Genomic DNA, 18,762 nt, shown 5'->3' on the forward strand with positions numbered 1-18,762 from the left:
CATAGCTGGTGCCAACTGAGAAATTTGCTTCAAAAGTGCACTCTTGATAAAACTAAAACAGTAATATTGACCTACTCTGAAATCTTGGGCAAATAAAATTTGCAATGGTATAATTGCTTGTATTTACATCTGGCTCCTTTTCTTTTTCTGACACATGCCCCCCACAGTCCCCTGGTTTTCATAAGTTATTTCATACTTTGAGAGACCTCTCCATTACAACCAACCATACTTTTTTCTGTTGTCAAATAAAACTCACCATCTTTCAGAAATTATCATGTATGTTTTGAAAGAAATCTCTAAGATTTCTTTTTAATTTTTCTTTTTCTTAGATTTATTTCATATTCTTCAATAATTTTCCCATTCACTTAATTTTAATTAATACAGTGAATTTTATATGCCTATTTCTGTCTTCATTTCTAGTCATTAGAGACTCTGTAGTTGAAAATAAAGAAATTAAATAAATAAATAAAAAGTATGTTATAGAAGAAACAAAAATTCTTGAGATTTCTAACAAGAAGCTCATTTAGACACTACAGCAATTTATCTGAAATAATGTATATCAAATTACTATCATATTAAAATCCATTCATGTATTACAATTATGTAATGCCACCAGGATATTTTACTGTCAAAAAATTTAGACTAATCTTACACAATATAGAATGACTAAATGGAATAAGATGATTCCGAAGTAATTATTAACACACTTGCTACAATAATGAATAACCTTGTGGCTTTGTCTCTTTGTACAATTATTCCTAGCAATTTCATTCGAATCCAAAGAGACTTATTTTTCTAAAATCATTATTCTACATCATATATGTAAGGTAAATATTTGGTCTTTGTGGTTCACCCCTTTGTGATGTACCCCTAGAATCATAGGACCACAGAATGATAAAATCCGTCTGGTTCACTAAGTCACGTAAGATCATCAAGTGCAACCATTAACTGGAGTGTGAGAGATCCTCCACAACCTTTATTCTGTCTTCACTTTTCCTTTATTCACAATTTGTGTATCTGGTCTTATACATGATGCTGTTATTTCTCTGGCTTGATGAATCGGGACTTTGGAAATTAAATATATCTGGTAATCTGTAACACTTCATTTTTTGGTTTTTATTTTTTTCTACTTAGTTCTTGTGTTTGCCTGCAGGAAGCCAGGAGCTGATTTTGTTAGTAATGGAAAACTCCCACTCTTTTTTCAGCTACTTATTGCCAATCTTAGATAAAGTAATCCAAATACGTTTGTTTTTAAAACTTTCTGTAATTGACACAAAATGAGTTTCAATTTCTTGAGGAAAAATCTCCACATTTATATGGGAAGTGGAATCTAGCAGCTGAATTTTGAGGTATAATTTTATTTGGACTATGGGTTTTCATTTATGATTTTATATTATGGTCCTAATATGTCCTCATTAATAAACATTCTTTCTTATGAAACTATAGTATTGCAGTATGACATCTCAGTTTTTAACAGTATAGATCATGATTCACTAAAGCATAACATCACTGGACTAAACCAGTGATTTTTGACACAAAAAAAATTAATAGATTAAGTGCTTAAAATATTGAAGTTATCTTTTAATGTAAACTTAGCAGCTGGAAATTAAAAAATAACCCCACCCAAATCAGCACAATGGGACTTTATGACTGTTCACTGGAACATTCTTTATGGGTCATAGATACAGAAATCATTCTGTAAAATATTAAGAAAAAATCACAAAAACCTATTTGTTTTTTCTTGGAAAAGGAAATATTTTCTGCCTTAAAATAATACACATAGTAATTTAATTACTTCTAACCATGTGCAAACACTGTAGCATAAGTGGAAGACAGGTAGGGAACAAAGAGTGCAGGGTTGAAAGAAAATGAATGACTTCAGGAATGGAAAAACAAGGTAAAATGAGCATTTCTTCAAGTGAGCATGTATGTTTGGCTTGTGTGGCAAGCATTTCATATCAGGAAGACCTCAGGGGTAATGGAAACACATCTTCTGCTGGCCAAAGCTGAGCCCATCAGCAATGGGGACAGTGCCTTTTTAATAACATATTCATGAAGGGGGGGAAAATTGCTGCAAAACAGCAACTGGGAGAAGAGTAGGAATCTGCAATCCCCAAGGTCAGAGAAGATGGAGGGGCAGGAGCTACTCCAGCTGCAGGAGCAGAGGTTACCCTGATGCCCAGGGTGAAGACCATGGTGAGGCAAGACATCCTGCAGACCCTGGAGATCCATGGTGGAACACATCCACATGCGGCCCACAGAAGACCCCACAACACAGCAGGTGGATGTGCCTGAAGGAGGCAGTGAGTCCACAGAGAGGCTGTGCTGAGGCAGCCAAGACCCCCTGAGAGAAGAACTCAGGCTGGAACAGGCTCCTGGAAGGACCTCTGACCCTGTGGAGTACCCATACTGGAGCAGTCCATTCCTGAGGGATTACAGCCCATGCAAAGGATTCACAATGGAGAATTTCATTGAGACTGCCACTTATAGAAGCCTCCATGGTAAAGCATGGAAGAGGGTGAAGAAGGAACAGCAGAGACAATGTGTGATCAAGTGACTGTAACCCCCATTCCTTTTTCCCACGCACTGCTCAGTGGGAAGAAGTAATCTGGACAGAATGGGAGAACAGGGTGGAGGAAGGGGTAGGAGGAAGTTGTTTTAATAATTGTGGCTTATTAATGTATTCTGATTTGATTTCTGAAAAATTCAATAAATTTCCTCAAGCTGAATCTGTTTTGCCCATAACAGTAACTGGTGAATTATCTCTTCCAGTGCTTATCTTGATACATAAGACTTTTGTGGCATTATTCTCTCTCCTGCCTTGCTAAAGAGGTGAGTGATAGAGCAGCTTTGGTCAGAAACTTGTGTCCAGCCAGTGTCAAATGATCACAACACGCAGAAATGCTTGCAGACTAGAAAAAAGCCCAGGAGAACCCTATGTGTGGTCAGAAGAATAGAATAATTTAGGTGGAATAGCTTACAGGACTCAAGTTCTGCAATGGAAGAATCAAGGCCCTTCAAGATAGATATTAGGAAAGATTATGATGAGATTTCCCTCTCTGTGAAGGAGCAGTTCAGATCTAGGTAGCTCCACTGTGAGATGTATGACCTGCAGGTTGAGAGCTTGTGGGTCAGTGTCAGAGGAGGGGCAGTATTGTGAAAGAGGTTTTACAGTGACTTCTGTGAGCCAGAGAAAAATTTGATTCTTTCATGTTTACCCCTGAAAGAATTTCCTACCAAGGTCGTTGACATAGAAACCAAGAAAGAAAGAAGGATAAATAAGAGAAACCCACAACTGCCTATTCCAATAAGCACTTCATTTGTCTCTCCTGACCAATGAGTAAAGTGAAAACTTATGAGATTTTTAGGAATATATAAAAAGCATGGATGCTATAATAAAAACAGCTTGAAGTCTTCTGAAAATGGAGTGTATTGCTTTGTATTGTCTCTGTCTCAACTATGACACAGTGTAAGTGATAGTGTGGTGGGAGTTTGTTCCAGACCACTCAACATGAAAAAGCAGAAAAAGGTTCATAAATATCTCAGGGAATTCTCTGTATCACACACCTAGGATTTTATCGGTGACCTTAGACTCCCTGACAGCTGCTGAATATATGTAGGTAGTATGGGAGGATGGAAGCAGTGAGATTTGCTTCAGTTGCCAAATGGAACAAGTGAGGGGATACACAGCTGGATCTGCTGTTTCCAAAAAAAGGAAGAACTGGTTGGGGATCTGACAGTTAATGGCAACCTCTTCTGCAATTACCATGAAACAGTGGAGTTTGAGCTTCTCACAGGAGCAAGGAAGAAGCATAGCAAAAACCCCAGACTCCAGATGAAGAGATTTTAGTTTATTCAGGAAAATTTACAGGTGGGTTCCTAGAGTCTTGCTCTGAAGGGCAAGGGAGTTTAAGAGAAGTGTCAGGTCTTTAAGGACAGAATCTTCCAAGTGTAAGAAATATCCATCACAATAGCTGGCAAACAATATATCAGGAAATCAGCAGAGACTAAGGAGGAAGTTCATGACAGCTTTGAAGTAAAAGGGCAGTACAGAGAAGATGGAAGGAGTTCAAATGAGGCTCAAAGGAGGAATTTTGAAATATACTCCTCATACAAGCCGAAAACAGTTGAAAATTGTAAGATGATGCTAGGAAAATCTAGATGATGCTGGATGATGCTGGAGCTGAGATTTATAAGGAATGTGAACGGCAACATGAAGAGCTGAGTTTGTAGTGAAAAAGGAAAATGTGGATCCTTTGCTGAATGGGGTGAGTGATTTTGTGACAGTAGACACCGTTAGAGCTGAAATTATTTGTATCTTTGTCTTTATCTTCACCAAAAAAATCTGCCAGTCCACATACAAAGGAATTTTTGAAGGCAGAAGACAAGTACCAGCAGTAGATGTTGATTGACACAAGAACTGCCTGATAGAATTGGATAGCTACATGTCTTTTGGGAAGTGACAGGCTGCAACTTACGAGTGCTGAGAGAGGTGGGTAATGTCTTTGTGAGGCCATTCTCTCATTATTGAAAAGTCGTGAAGACTGGGGAAGTCCTGCATGAATGGAGAAAGGAAAGATTTCCCCCACATTAAAAAAAAGGCCAAAAGGCCATTGGGGACACTAGTGGTTCATCAGTCATGGTCAGGTGCATGGGAAAACCATGAAGCAAGCTCTTTAAGGAAATTCTTCTAGACACACAAAGGAGATGAAGACAATTCTGACAGTATGAATTTACTGAGTATGAATCAAAACACCACCACAGTGAGGTGGATTGAAAAGTGTCTAAATAGCTGTCTCAGAGGATTTTGATCAGAGTAACAAAGTCCAACTGGAAGCCAGTTACTAGTGGTGTACAAAGGTCATTAATCTTTAACATCTTTGTTAATAAGCTGTATGATGAGGTAGACGGTACCCTCAGGAACTTTGCAGTGATAAAACATTGGGAGGATTCAATACACTGCATTCAGAAGATCTTTGACAGCCTAGAAAAATGGACCAACAGGAATCTCAGGAAATTCAACAAAGGGGAATGCAGGGTCATTCCTACCCCTGGTCAGGAATGACCCCATGCAGCAATTTATGCTTAAGGCCAACAGGGTTTAAGGCAGCTTTGCACAAAGGAATGTGTGTCCTGGTATACAGAAAGTTGTGAACCTTGTGTTAAAGAAAGTTGAAAGCATCCGGGACTTCATTAGGAATACCACTGATTTCAGGTCAAGTGTGTGATCCTTTCATATTTCTAGATCTCGCATCTAGTTTTGTTGTCCCTGCTCAAAACAGGAACAACACTATTAAACTCAGGAAAGTGTTGGGTAGAGCCACCCAATCAGCCAAGATTGAAGAACCTGCCCTTTTAATAGGGGCCAAGGAACTGGGACTGGTTTAGCCTGCAGAAGAGACAGTTACAGGAGTCCCTAACAACAGCCCCTGGGTACTTGCAGGGTTAAAAACTGAAGAGTACTTATGCTGGTTTTGGATGGGGTACAGTCATTTTCTTCACAGTGGCTGGTATGGGGCTGTGTTTTGGATTTATGCAGAATATAGTAATGACAGTAAAAAACCTGATGACAGTTTTTTTGTTATTACTGAGGTGGGTTTGCATAGAGCCATAGTTTTTTCTGCTTTTTGTCATACTGGCAAGAAGGCAGGAGATGCATAGGGACTTGGGAGGAGACACAGATGGGACAAGTGACTCAAACTGGCCAAAGGAATATTCTGTATCATATGGCAGAGCAATCAATACATAAAGCAGGGAAGGAAAAAGGAGAGGGCTTTTGGAATGATGGTGTTTGTTGTACAATCACCATTACACATGATGGGGCCCTGCTTTCCTGAATACATGCCTGCCCATGGGAAGCGGTGAATTAACTCCTTGTTTTTCTTTGCTTTAGTTTGGTTTCCTTTAGATTGTTTTTATCTTAACCCATGAGTTTTTAGCCTTTACTATTCTGATCTTCTCCCCAGTCTCAAGAGGGTACTTGGTTACTGGCTGGGGTAAAACCATGACAGTAGTGCAGGAGAAAGGGTGAAAAACAATAGGCATAAACTGAGATTCAAGAGGTTCATTCATGCTCAAGGTAAGGAAAAAAACCTTTTGTCAAGCCTCCTTTGCGTACACTCCATCCTTGCAGGTTTTTAAGGACTTTATCAAGCCCTGAGCAACCTGGTCTTACTGAAAAGCTGACCCTAATTTGAGCAGAAGTTTGGATTAAAGACATTTTAAATTCCTTCTAAACTGAATTATTTATGTTCCCATGATTCTGTGAAAGCAGAACTTAACAACTGCAAGCATTTACAGGCTTGTATCAGTCTGGAACTAGAAATCCTTGAACATGTGGTGCATCTAACTCACAGGAGAATAATGCAAGTAGGAGTGAAAAGGATGTAGGATAAAAGGCTGTAGCACCCCTTTTATTGTTTTGATTTTTTTACCCTATGTAAAAGGCTTGGAAAGGGTGTATGGTGATAGGAGAATTGTCTTGTAGGTTAGGATTAAAAAAATTAGGCTGAACTTCCACTCCAGTCTTGCAGACATGAAAGCAAATAATTTTTACAGGAAGTACTGTGTGGCCAGTCTTAGCATCCTTAGAAATTCTGGAATGTTTTTTCCTCAGAGCCTGGAGAAAAGGGATGTGTAGTAAAATAATTATATAGGGAAAGGAAAAACTATCTCATCAAAGATTGGTTTGTCTTCTCCAAAAACATCTGTTGTCTACATTAAGCTGCAGAGTGATTTGTCCTAACACTATGATTTTTTTGATTGTGGGATGCTTTTGCAAGCAGACATTTAAGAGGCTGGTCTCTTCATGGAGTTCATGGGGTTGGTTAACAAGAACCAAACTATAAGTTTCATTTATGCAGTTTGAGGAAACAAAAAGAGTAACACAGAAATGCAAGACTGCATTGCCTAGAAATAAAAGTGTTCTTTAAAATTATACAAAATTGCTAAGCAAATATAAAGGTGGAGATCAAATAAATGTCAAAGAACACAGAATTAGGAAATGCTCTTTTTAGTATTCTATATCTTCCACAAACTCCTAACTTTAAAAGATCAATTATTTTTTCTTAAATGCATTAGATTTGAGACATTACACATTTTACTTTCTCTTTGTGAATGCTGTGCATAATTTGATCAAGGAAAATAGCTGTGTCTGTATTATTGTTAACTCCCCAATCTTCATAGGTTGTCTCCTGACCTTCATAGTTTTTAAGGGTGTCATTTCTGGTGGAACTTCAAAATATTGATACTTCTTCCCCAGCTTAAAGTTCAATGTCCTGCAAAGTGTCATCATAAACATGAGCAATCCAAAGAACAAGAATATTTATACAGTTTTTTTTTTTAACTTATTCAAAATTAAATAGGTTATTTGCTCTGAAACAACTCAGTATGAGATGGTATTCCCTTGATAAGTAATTTACTGTGAAGCATTCAGTTGTTCAGTGACCTACATAATAAGCTTGTCTTCATACACAGCAGCTGATTTTCCTTTTCCGAATATATGTTTCAGTTTTTGAAATTAACTACAAGAATCAGGATATGGTTAAAACTAAAGAAGACACTACAGGGTAGTCGTCTGTAGAATTGGTTAAAAAATTGTTCCTCAAAATGCTTTTTATTGCAAAATGCATTTTCTTCTAAGACAAAGATATATTTCCTCTTTTAGCTGTGTTTTATTAAATTGCCTGATACTTTCCTAAATCTTCTTATTTCTGAAACTCTATTGTTTAAAACTTTTCACTGCTCTTACTGAGATGCATGAAATATTATGACAATACAAAATTTAATTTTAAAATAGGCCAAGAGCAGGTTTCAAAGTTGTTTGGGTTTATTTAGACAATGAATGTTTTTATAAATTATTATTCTGAATCTACATTAGTAAAATTCAGTTGATTTTTTGAGATTTAAAAAAAATTACATTTTCAAGTTTGGAATAAAAACATAATTAGCACTTGAAACTCCCTTTGAAACTATAACTTCAAAATCTTTTCAGATCTAATCTAATGGCTGTTAATTGGGAGTCAAGAATTGCCATGTGATTAATTTATATTAGGCTCCTTTGTAATCAATTGAAAGCGTGCTTTTTATTTATCTACTTTATACATCTACTACAAAATGAAATTTACTGCTTATCAGAAATGTCTCCAACTCTATTGACCATAATGGACATGTAGAGTGAGTAACTTAAAGACAGAGGTTTTCACTTGGTCAAATTGAATTGCTGCTGCTTATTCACCATATAATCTTGACAGAATCGCTTCATGTTTCCTTCATCTAAGGTACAATTTCATCACTGCTTCATTATAATGTTCTTATTAAAAGCTTTCTTTTATTTGGATAGAAAGGCAGTTAAACTGCATCATTCGCTTAATGGAGCAGTTTTCAATCTTCCCAGAAATTTGAGGGGAGATAGAAAACACATTACGCATCTAAAAGGTCACCAGGATCCTCTGCCATTAAAATGCAGACCTTGACAATAGGTAATGTGAGAGAATTCTGAACATGATCCCACTGGGTTCATAGGTGTTTTGAGTGCATGAAATGAAGTTTTTGGCATTTAGCAGTAACTATGGATATGATTGCCTTTATGCATAGTGTTTTTCATTCATCTAGAATTCTCAGACCTTTGTCCTGCCAGGCAGCCTCAGGAATGGATTATTCACAGTTTCTAAGAATAACATGCTAATTAACCTTACTGGGAACATGTTTTTTACCTGAACTCGTCTTATTTCAGTTTTTGAAAATTTCTATTTCTCATTTGAATGCTACTCCTTTAAGACTGCCATTAAATCTTTACTTTTAAAACCATGCAACTTGTGTACTCTTTATTGTTACATAAGTTTTTAATTTTAGAAATAAAACGTACAAAGTTGTTCTACATTTTCTGTGGAATCAGTGGAGAGAAGTAGAAATATCTAGATAAAACAATTTCTCTCACCTGATGATTTCAAGAAGAAATTGTCACCTAGAAATACCATTTGTTCCTTCAAAAATGACAAAAAATGCATTAAAGGAATCCTCTTTTTTTAAATGAGTGTATATTACTTTATATCAGGGAAAGTATTTCATAATGTAATTTAATAATCAGACATCAGATAGAAGCCTCAATTTAGTAGCAGTGAATTGCCTAGGAGCTTTATTGATTACTTGTCATAAATCAGAAGCTGGTTCTGTACAATGAGTGCCAACAAAAAATCCTTTTTTTTTATGATCTTGAACATTCAATTCTATTTTTTAAAATAGAGAGGTGTGGCATTTTATCAGCTATTACATAAGTTATCTGGTTTTTGTGAATAATATAAGTAGGGAATTTTTCTACTTTTTATTGTGCAGTTTGTTATAAAAATCATAGTATCACAGAATAGTTTGAATTGAAAAAGACATTAAAGATCATCTAGTTCCATCCCAGCCCTGAACAGGGATGTCCTTCACTATATCAAGCTGCTCACAGAGCCATCCCACCTGGTTTTGAGCACTTTATTGATTAAGTAAGGAATTATTTGTTATTTTCCTAGGAGAAAACTAAAATTCACCTCCAGGAAAAAAAAAAAGAAAAAAAAAAAAGAAAGAAAAAAATAAAAAAAAAGGAGAATAAAATAATGGCTATGCATTAATATAGGTGTTTTAAAAAAAAATAAGGGGGAAGCACCTGTGAGAATCAGCCCTACAGACCAAGGTTAGTAAAAGAGGGGGAATAGGTGCTCTGGAGCAGAGATTCCCCTCCAGCCATTGGAGCAGGCTCCTCCCTACAGGCTGTGGAGATGTATTTCTCACAGCACCTAGAAATGGTCTAAAGGAACCATGCATAAAAAACCAAGCTGGAGGAGGTTCCTGACAAGAACTGCAGCTCATGCAGAGGATCCAAGGGAAAGCAGAGGAATGGCATGAAGAGGAAGTAGTGAAAAAGAGGAACTGTATGAATTTAAAGTAATTCCCATATCCTGCTGCCAGTTGGAAGGTTAGAGGAAGAGGTAGAGAAGTAGGAAATGAAGCAGTGATATTCAGACTGAGGACTTGGGGGGAAATAAGTTGTTTACATTTTTTTAGAATTTCTTTCTCACCATCCTAATCCACTTTAAATTAAACTACTCTTGTCTTAGTTGAGTCTGTTTTGTCTAGGGTGGTAACTGGGAACTGACCTTCCCATCTTTTATCTTGAACAATGAGCTTTTCTACGGGATTTTTGTTCCCTGCATCCCATCAGTATTTGTCTGTAATTCTCATTCCAGACCCTGAGATGAGAATTTTAGCTAAATTTCAAAAGAAAAAATATAAAACCAGCTCCCAGGGAAAGAACATTTGTTGCAAGGTGAATGCAATGGCTAGAAAAAGAAAACTATATAAATATGAATATTTGGGGAAATAACTGGGATGTTATTGCCATCACTAATATAACAACAAACATGGTACTATTAAGCAAACCTTTAGAATTCACAAGTGTGTTTAGGTGAATTTTTGAAACCTACATTAAGTAGAAGAACCCAAGAAACCACTTTCTAAAATTTCTGAGAATTCAGAATCAAACTGTTCCTAATACTAAAGGATTGATATATAATTTATGCATACCATAGAAGAAAAATAATCTTGTTATTAAGCATTTCTCAACCTGAGAAAATTTGTTTCCACTCCTACTTCACCCAGGAAACTCAATAAAGAATCCTCACCTTAGAATATAGCCTAGGAAAAAGAGGCATCTTGTTGTTCCCTGAAGTTTTGGTGTCTGTGTTGTAATTAATCCAAACTAATTTTAACTATACAAAAAAATATGCAGCAAGTTCAAATACATTGCAGTAACTAGTGAAGATAGATAGGCATCTTCAGAGGACGGTAGAAAAGATTTATCTTGGCTTAGTGTAAATTTTCTGAATTAGATAATTATCTGTCTTGCCCTTCATTATGGAATGACTGACATACATTTGCTATCTGCTTTTAAGATGTCTAGAGGTAGCACAGCTGAAATGTTAGCCTGCAGTTCTACAGACGTGAGACATTTCTTAGCTCACTCAGAGGTTAAGTGAGATAGAGTTGGTAATGAAAAAAGTTTCTGCAGTTTCTTGTAACAGCAATATCCCATCCCTTGAGCTAAATGAATTACTGGTTTTCCTTGCCCATTCTGTCCTTTTCCTCGCCCATCCAATCATTTTCCTTGTTTTTTCTGGTGTGACAAGAGTATGAGATCATGGCACTTATATGCTAAACATTTCCGGAAGAACTGCTAATGTTTGGAACATTTTTTTAACTCAAAATATCTTTCCTTAATTTATCATGCAACTCCAGCTATCAACATGTTACAATGAGCACTTCCTATTATTATACCAAGCTCCTTTGTCTGCAAAATACGGCTTTTAAAAACCAAGTAACCAATACTGCATAGGTGATTATGGGAGCCATTGTGATCACATATGAGCAGAGTAGGAACAGCTGGTCAAATAATGTAGATCATAATATACAAATATCCTGACTAATACACAGCAGGGAGTTAATTGTGCTGTGTGAACCATTATTGTCCATTGTTCCCAAGTACACAGATTGCAAGTAGAGATCCAAAAAAGTCTATGAATTCTGGATATTTTTGAAGTTAGTACGAATAATTATTTGCCTAAAATTTGTTCATAGGATGTCAGTCATAATTCGCCATTATCTCTAATTCTTTATTTTTTTATGAAGTATAGTGCAGTGTGAACCAATCTAAGAGAGAAAACAATATGTACATGATGAGCAATCATACACTAAAAATAACAAATAGTGACTAATAAATGTAAGCAGCTGTGAATGGGCCATATGCAAATACATATGAACAACAAATACATTCACAGACTCGGCAACAGTTTGCAAGCAATTCATAGATAGAGAAAAAAGGCAAAATTGCAATTAATAGTATTTATAATAAATAATTTACTTGGTTATAATTTGGCAATTGCCATTGCAGTTCCTAACCATTTTTTATTGAGATCTGCATATTTTGCTCTTTTTATCTTTGATATATTAGTCCTCTAAGCCTAAGACTCAGTTCAAAGTCCTTCAATTTCTAAAGTGAAATGAAAAAATCTCATTCTACTTGAAACCTTCATTCTTTCTTGAAGCATTAGTTTATTATAGTTGTGATTATCTACATTTCTAAAGGATTATCTTTTATATAATTTAAATATATTAAGTACAGCAACTTGTTCATTTTCCTTTTCAGTGGCAGGCTTACAGACAAGTGAGGTAATATCTATGCAAAGTGTCGTGGGTTTTGGGCATATTACTTTTCTGGCATTTACTTTCTGCTGTTAAATGGTGAAAGTAATTTAATAGATTAACATATACTCACAGTCTTCATTTACCTTCATTTTCCTGAGAAAAGCTCCTGATCTTACTTAGAAATGTCATTTTGTGTTTGGCTAGAAAAATCTCTAATAACTTTTTTTTTGTTTTTCAGGAATTTAAGGAATTAAAAGAAGTGTTTGATTCCCATAAATTCAACACATCTAATGTCTTTTGTCTTCTGAAAAACTAAGGTAGACATTCCCTATGCATTAAAAGGTGCAAAATATAAAACTTTTGGGCTAAAACTCAAACCACTTGCCTATTCCCTAACTAATCATAATACAGAATATATTTTAGAGTAGAAATCAAAAAATTACATTTTCAGAAAACGGTGTAAGATTTTAATATTCAAAAGAAAAGAACTGGTGTTTTCATTAAAAAACATATATTTGTAAATACAAATCCATGCTATTGTAAAATCTGAACCAAACAGCTTGTTATGTAGAGTCTTTGTCAAAAAACATGTGGAGTCAGTTCATGGAGACTGAGGTGTGAATCATCTCAAGGTATTTAATACACTCTACAGATAGACATCTATCTCTGACTTGGTCACCAACTCCTTGTTTCAAAGTAACTGGAAAGATAATTAAAGCCAGTGATTTATCTGGCTGACATCAAGATGAGAGTAATTATTCTCTAAAGCTACTCCATTTCCTCTATTGACTATAGACGGAATTAGTTGATTAACTAATTCAGAACTAGATGTCTAGAACAAGGACAACTGGTTTAGATAAGGCTATGGAACAAACAAAATTCAACAATTATAATAAAATTATAATTATAATAAAATTCACTCATCCTCCTGCAAAGTTTCATACCTACTTTTGTTCAAATACTCTCTGAAAGCGTAATTGAAAATAAATAGCACACCGTGTTAAACAACTGTATACAACAATACATATAACAATACTTATACATATAAAAATACTTCATTTAACAATAACAATAAAAGCAACAATACATTGTTTTCCCTAGAGGAAAAATTAAGGAAGAAATTGACTTCAGATACCAAACCTGTCATTATTAAGGCAATTCTGTACTGCTGAGTGGAACATTGTCCAGAATGCAGGTTAGAGCTTGCATGAAGCTAGTGGGCTCTTGGCTTATCGTATCTTGTCATTTTATACAATAGTCTGTATGGGGAAGTACACATTTACCATGGCAAATCATACAGCTCTGATTCCTTAAATTTAAGTTTAATGTAAACATAAAGAGAATCATTACTTCAAGTCATCTTAGAAAGAGTAATAGAAAAGAGGCATGAATAGAAAGCTGTAAAGAAGTGAGAAGTAACATGGCTGATAACCTTACTTTAATCATTTTTTTGCATATGCATGTTTATATTTGAATAATTTAGCTTTCTTTTTTCTATCTATAATCCTTACCTTATATATTATGAAATGCACTCTTTTAAAATAAAAGACACTGTCATTTCAAAACAGAAGATTGGGTTGTTCTGTTCCTTGCCCTTCCTCATTTACTGCACAGAATAAATGGTTCTCACTTAATGCACAGCCACTCAATATTTTTGTTTGATTCTCATTGCCCAAGGTATGGCCTCAAGCCAAATTATTGCACACTTTTCAAGTGCTACTGTGAGGGCAGAGTTATTGATTTTGTTGCAGACTTTTTTATAACGGTCCCCACTAATGTATGTCAGCACTTCACAAACAATTTATCTTCACAACAATCCAGTCAGGAATTTGGGAGAGAAGGGCAAGTGGTAGTAACAAATTGTGTTCTCACCTTGGTACAAAACTGAAGCATTGTGTCTTTCATTATTTTACAGTAATGTGAAGTACTCAAAGACATATTTTTTAAAAAAAAATCCTCTTTATAATACTTCATATGTTCAAGCACAGTATCCCTTGAGCTTATATGTTTTATTTTTAAAAGCAATGCCATTTTTCAATTCAATTAAAATGTCAGGTTTAACAAAGTATTTAAATAGTGTGTTACGGTAGAGGTGAAATATAATTCCAAATTAAAAGAAGCCTAAGGGAGAGTTTGAGAGGGTTGAATAAAGAAGTAAGAAAAAAAAATCCCTACCTATGTAAAATGGAGAAGAAGCATTCACTAAAGAAACTCTGAAGTTTACTTCAGCAATACAAAAGGAGGTATAAATCTATTCTTGGTATTCTATGGTGCCTTTCCTAAATAGATGACTGTACTAATAATTTGACTAAAACAAGACCTGAATTGTATTTCCCTTGAAGTCTGTCTGTCTCATGCTTTCTACATTACATTATTCTCAGTAGGTATTATTTGTGTTTGAGCAATATGGGGACTATTTAAAAAAAAAAAAACAAAAAACACCCCAGAAACAGAAATTAAAATTCAATTGACACGTCTTACTTAAAGATAATTTGATTTCCAGGAACACAGTAATTTTCATAGAGAACATTGCATTTTGGATGAAAAAGTCCTTCACATTAAAATATACTTACAGAATGTTCTTTAAAACGGGAAGTGTTACACAGCACCCTCAAATGACATAAAAAAGACTGCACATCACAAGTGAATCGTGATTTTAGCTGAAAAGCATTTTTTCTTCCATGGGGAAATGTAGATAAAGCTCAGGTTTGCTTTGGGTGTACAAGTTAAATCAAGCTCAGGTTTACTTTTGAGTACTGAGGTAGATTACTGAGTGTAGTATAGACTTACCAGTGGTGGGACCTAAGATAACAAGTTTCCTTAATTTTAGCATGATGCATCTAGGAATGCCTTCTACATGTACATTGGTATTGCGCTTGAATCCACACCAGATTAATTTCTCACTGATCAGCGCTCATCTATCAATTGAGCTGTGCACTTAGTATGAGCTAATCACCTCACTGGACTACTTCCATGACTTTGCAGCTCAGATTTGTGGCTGTAGGTCTTGATTATGTGTCTACTCTGCCAAAAATTGACAGCTAACACCAGCATCCAGATCCAGCTTTAAAACACTGACTTGATTTTACATCCAAAAACATGAGAAAAGTAACAAAAATTTCTTCACTCATAACCTGATGACCTGATCATTAAGAATTTTGGTCTAATTTTCACAAGGTTTGGAGCTTGTGAAAAGTGAAGTGTTTTAAAGAAAGAAAATATGAATAAGGAAATGGAACAAGTCAGAGTACAATTATTAAAATAACTACAGTTAGCTTCCTTGCCTAAAAATGGGGCACCTTCAAGGTTTGGCAGGACTTTTTCACTTTGTCTTGTTGCAATAAACCAAAAACAACAGTAAGGATAATAACAATAATAATAATAAACCATCCAAAGCCTAATCTAAGAAAAAAAAATCACCTTGTGTGATCAATGGGTTCTACTGAATGGTGCAATATATTGTTTCTTTCTGCTTCTTCTGCTGGTCATCCTTTTAAGCTTTGCCATGTTCCTTGATACTTTTTGTTCTGTCTCTTGCTGTTCCTGGTGACTGTCCCCAAGCTCTGCTCTCCAGTCATGCAAAGAGCTGCTCACACTGCTCTCTCTTATGTCCAATCACAGGAGCACTGCTAAGGTCCTGTAGGTGACCTGCCACCTACAAAAAAAGGTTATTTCTAGTACAGACAATCTATTCCTGTATATTAGACTGTACAGACAGTCTAATATGGATGGGGGAATTCTCAAATAGCTTCTCCTATCTCCTACAGGGTAAAAAAAAAAAAAAAAAAAAAAAAAAATCAGCAGCTGCTTCTATCTCTTCTTTACACAAAGTCTAATGCCCTCTCCCTGTACTTTCTAGGCTGTAATTTGTGCTAGCCATGGAAGTTTGAGCCTTACTTTAGAATGAACACTTACCTCAGGGAGAGTTTACTATAGTTTGGTAATCCAAAAAGCTTGTTAAAATAAAAAACTTTTTAATTTTCAAGATTATTCCATGAATATCTTGCAAGAATTTTCTCTCATACATAACAGAGAATGATATTGTTATTTTTTATTTAGTTCCCCTTCTTTCCACTTTATGTCGAGAGTATACTCTCCTTTCTTGGAGTTCTTTTCCCTTTGGATTTCCTTGGAGAGGTGGAATGTCAGAGTTTTACTTGCATTTTATTGATTACATACCAAGTGTATGAATGCTTAATGGATATTATTCAGCAGGGTCCTTCATTTAAAATGTTGCTGAGAGAAAAATTGCTCACAATACTTTGCCATGAGCAAGATAGCTGTTTGCCCAAGTAGTTCACACTCTTTTAGGGGGTGTGTGTGTGTGGGGGGGTGTGTATGTGTGTGAGAGCATATAAAATATGAGAACATGTATGTTTCATATAATTTTGGTCTTTTTAGTACAGAAAAAAAAAACAACAAACCCTTTAAGTTTTTTTTTTCTCTCATGAAATCTGGCATCAAACCACTAGGTTAAGATACCAAGCTGTTCAATATGACAGTAATATTTTTTATTAAATTGCCTTATTCTTTTAATTGCAAATATATTTTTAAAGTTTTCCTATCTGTTTTCAGCAAATATAACCAGAGACACAGTGCCAGACCACTCCAACATGAAACCTTGTATTTCTTCATTTCTAAGTAGAATGGCAAATACCACCTTTAAAAACAATTTTACCATGAAAATGTAAAACATATGAATTTTTCATATTTTCTTCAACTCTTGTCCTTTGCATTTAGATTATAGCTGGCCATTACCAATACAAAGCAATATTCAAGGGTGAAGTCTTAACACTAAAATAAAGTTCTGTCTGGAAACATGGAGACCTTCTTAATCACAGAGATCACCAATCTCCATAATAATGATACTACAATGTAGGAACAATTTGTTGTCTCATACTTATTACAAAACCTACATTGCTGCAATCTAATCCTCTCAAGAAAGTACAAATCATTGCATTATTAGCATCATTTTTCTGCAATGCTTCAAATGCAAACATACTATAAGCCATTTTTAATTGAACAAGATTTCCTTAGCTTTTGTATATGTCAGAAATATGTGTTGAAGATTACTCTTAGTATTTTCAAATAAGAATATGTTCTCAAATCACTGTAATTGACTGTGAGCAGCACAAGTAAAAACATTCACATTTTGTGTGTGTATGTGTGTGTGGTTAGGAGATGAGCATTTGCAGACTGTGTGATGTGATATTATAATGATGTTTTTGTTGCAATAGCTTAATAAAGATGAATCCTCAATTTTGGTATTTTTCTTTTTTCTCTTCAGCTCTGTTTATCTCTTCAGTATGTTATTTTCATTTTACCACACTTTTGTATAGTAGTTATCATTCTCTTCTCTGTTAATACTATTAAAAATATTTTCTTATGTTTTCTCCCACTAAGAGCAGCAGTATCTCTTTCTCCATGTATCCTTTAGTGTCTACAGCTTTTTTTTTTAATCCAGATAGGAAGAAAAGTCTTAATCTTGAGGAACTCTCATTTTATGCCTTGACAAGGTGGTGATTTATCTTTCTTTCAGTCAGTAAGGTGATGAACATACTACAGAAGCTTATTTTCAGACATTTGGTCCCCAGAGGTGTTGGAATGCCATCTTGCCCACTAAAAAATTCTGTTCAAGTTTCCCACAGAGCAAATTGCTTTCTGAAATTCCTCAATTGTTCCATTAGTCTCACTTCAATATTTCCTTCTCAGTGACACTCCCTCCCCTTTTCTCCGTACTGTGGTTATTTAGTGTCCTGTCAGCAGCTGTCCCATGAGGGGCCCAGGCTGTGTAGTGCCATTGAGCTCCTGAAACTTTTGGTATGGGACCTAGTCAGGGCACTCCTAAAGGAGCAGACAGACAGGGAGCCAGAAAAAGGGATGGAGATGGGGACAGGGACTGCAGACAAAGCTATGGCTACTGCTTGAAGTTCATCCTGGTGTTAGGTTTAGTCCATTCAGTAGGTTTACAGCAAATATTAGGAAGGAATTTTTTTACTGTGAGGGTGGTGCAGCACCACAACAGGTTTCCCAGAAAAGCTGTGGATACCCAGTCCCTGGAAGTGGTCAAGAGCAGGTTGGATAGGGCTTTGATCAACCTAGCTTAGTGAAAAATGTTCCTGCTCATGGCAGACAGTTTGGAACTAGATGATCCAAAGTTCTTTTCCAAACCAAACAATTGTATGATTCTTTGATTATCCCTTGTCCTATTACAATGGGCTCTGCTAAAAGTCAGTTCCCATTTTCCTTATAAGACACCATTTAGTACTGGGAGGTCACATTGACGTCTCCCTGGAGCCTTCTGTTCTTGTAAAGGACCCCAGCTCCCTCGACCTTCTTCATAGGAGGGTGTTACTGACCATTTTTGTGGCCCTCCTCTAGAACTGCTCCAACAGGTCCATGTGTTTCCTGTGCTGAACTTATCTCAGAGCTGGACATGGTACTTCAGGTAGAGTTTCAGCAGAGGGGAACAGTGGGGCAGAATCACCTCCCTTGGTTTGCTGGCCATGTGTCTTTTGATGCAGACCAAAATAAAATTGGCCTTCTGGGCTCTAAGCACATATTGCCTGCTTATTTCCA

This window comes from Haemorhous mexicanus, chromosome 2 (assembly GCF_027477595.1).
Source record: "Haemorhous mexicanus isolate bHaeMex1 chromosome 2, bHaeMex1.pri, whole genome shotgun sequence".
Classification (NCBI taxonomy): domain Eukaryota; kingdom Metazoa; phylum Chordata; class Aves; order Passeriformes; family Fringillidae; genus Haemorhous; species Haemorhous mexicanus.